This window comes from Cynara cardunculus (genome assembly GCF_001531365.2).
Source record: "Cynara cardunculus var. scolymus isolate 2C chromosome LG 13, CcrdV1, whole genome shotgun sequence".
Classification (NCBI taxonomy): domain Eukaryota; kingdom Viridiplantae; phylum Streptophyta; class Magnoliopsida; order Asterales; family Asteraceae; genus Cynara; species Cynara cardunculus.
In genome coordinates, this window is record NC_037540.1 from 8,425,140 (window position 1) to 8,427,989 (window position 2,850).

A 2,850-nucleotide genomic window follows, 5' to 3' on the forward strand; every position below is an offset into this window, starting at 1 on the left:
TTTAATAACATAACATTTTATAAAGATAATAATAAAGTATTCTGTTAGAACTCAATGATTATCCTAATTATATTTTAGATTTTTTATATTTAAAATTAGATGTTTATCATGTATTTGATTGTATTTATCTGCAGTGAGTTTACGAATTCAGATATAGGATGAAATCGGATAGGGATGAAATATGTTTAAGAGTTTTAAGAGTTTTTAAGAGTGTTAAGAGTTTTAGCCAAATGTTTTATAATATAGTATAGATAAGTTGAGATTTTTCAACCTAAATGGGTTGACCTGTTTACGATTTTCTTAACCCAACATGTCAAATAAATGGGTTGAACCTGGGTTGACCCATTTAACTTTAAAATTTAAAAAAAAAAAACTAGACTATTTAACTTTATTAAATAAAACACAACACAACCACAAATACAAACAAATTGTCTAAAGTTTGAATAAAACACAACCACAACAAATTTATTGTTCAAAATAAATTGAATTTTTTTAAATTCTAAGTAACTCGACTTCCACTTTCACGAACCCCAAGTCTACTCTCTGTATTACTTTCATCTTGATCCTCTACTTTTCCTGAAGAGTTGGATTGGACTTTGAAGGCGATAATGAAGCAATGGACTAAAGGGTTTTCTTAGGTTTTCATGATGACTAAGAGTAACAGAGACAATTGGAATTTGGACTTTTATCTCACGACGGTAGGATTTTTAATTAAAAATTAGAGTACTAGATATAATGTTAAGAACAAAATAAAAATTATATAATATTTTAAATGGATCGAAAACAGGTTGAAAATAGGTCAAAAAATTCAACTCGACCCAACCCATTTATTTAAATAGGTTAAACAAGTTGACTCATTTATTTAAATAAGTTGAAAATTTCAATCCAACCTGCTAATTCTGGGTTTGGGGTTGGATTGGATTAATGGGCCGAGTCATTTTTTGTCACTCCTATCTAGACCCATTATGATTCATGCATAACACTATCATATAAATCAAAAAAAAAATTATATTTTAGAAAGGCAGATATGACCCGTTATAAAAATTGGTATTTGTGAAACTCAAACCTGGATATAATGTGTTTATACATAGGCATGAAGTCGTTTTGATATTTCTGGAGGGTTTATAGAATATATGTGTGTGGAGTAAAGGTACAGAAGACTCGGTCTTAAAGTGATATGGTCAATGGAAATATTCGAGAGCAACCTTGATTGGTGATACTTTTTTCTAGATCCAGATTTTTTATTGTTTATATAATTATTTTATAAAATTTATATGAGTTTAGAAAAAGGATTGAAATGAAAAATAAGATCTAAAATATGAAGAAGAAACAATTAATAATTAGTTAACGAGCATAATTAAATGAGAACTCTGTACTTTATAATAATCACGAGATACAGTTTCAGTCAATCATTTAATATAATTAATATTATTTTTTAAAATAAATAATAATTTCATAATTTGATGATTTGGATCTTGTATAAATCAAATATTTAACTGATTAATAATGTGGCACCCTCATTTCTACCTTAAGCAATCATTCATCATGAATATTACCTTATATCGTCGAACATGACGATAAGTTACAAACCGAAATCTCCATTACCGTGGAAATCTTGGGTTAAAGTAAATACAAGTCTCCAACATGAGTCTATCACATACCGGACTATGTTACATAAAACCCAAATACATATAAATAATAATAAGTTGAGTAAATTACGAATTTGATCCCTGTGGTTTCCTCCTTTTTTTTTAACGAAAATCATCCCTAGGATTCATTTATTATGGATTTGGTGTATGTGGTTGCATTTTCTGTTGGATTTGGTCCCTCGACCAAACGGCCATGCATTTCATCCGTTAAAATCGAGGGCATAAGGATCTTTTTTTCATTTTATTTTATTTTAATTAATCTTTTTAAATCAAGGGACATATATATTGGAACTTGTAGGCTAAAATCAAACATTATTTAGTAAATAGTAGAAGAGTATTCGTGCAATACAGCGAGACACGTCTTGATTTTAATGTTCTATTTTATTATTTGTCTTTGTTGATGTTATAATACGATTTTATGTGTTTTTAAAAAAGCAATAATGATTTTATTTTTTAATAAAATATAAACTTGAAGATATCATAAAAATTTGAAAAAAATATATTAATGTTAATATCAAATCAACTATTTAAAAGTTCTCATTTTTTATGTAATTTCTTTAATTTATTTTTTATTATAATTTAACTTAAGTTTAATAATGAAATAATTTATTTTTGGTTTAATAATATAACATTTTATAAGGATAATAATTAAGTATTTTGTTAGAACTCAATGATTATCCTAATCATATTTTAGATCAAGGGCAAAACATAAACAAAAGTAATATTTTCTCCTACCCTTCGTCCCCACTGTGTGTGGGTGTTAATATTGACATTGATATATTTTTCGCCGGCCTGTCATCTCTTTGACAGTGGGGATGAAGGGTAGGAGAAAATATTACTTTTGTTTATGTTTGGCCCTTCAAGTTGTATTATATACATTTCGCTCCCTAATTAAAAAAAGGTTAATTAAAAAGTCAAAGAAAATGAAAAATTCAAAAAGACCCTTATGCCCTAGATTTTAATGGACCTGATAGACGGTCGTTAGGCCGAAGGACTCCGTAAACATATACATAAAATATGTACCATGCGTAACTCCAATAAAATAACATGCCAGATTAATTTATTTGTGTATATGTACAACGTTTTAATCGTATTATTAAATTTTCTAAATAATTAAATGATTTAGGAATAATTAGTTAATTAATATTATTAACCAATATGATAAATTAAATCCAACTTAGTATACTAATTAAACATAAGC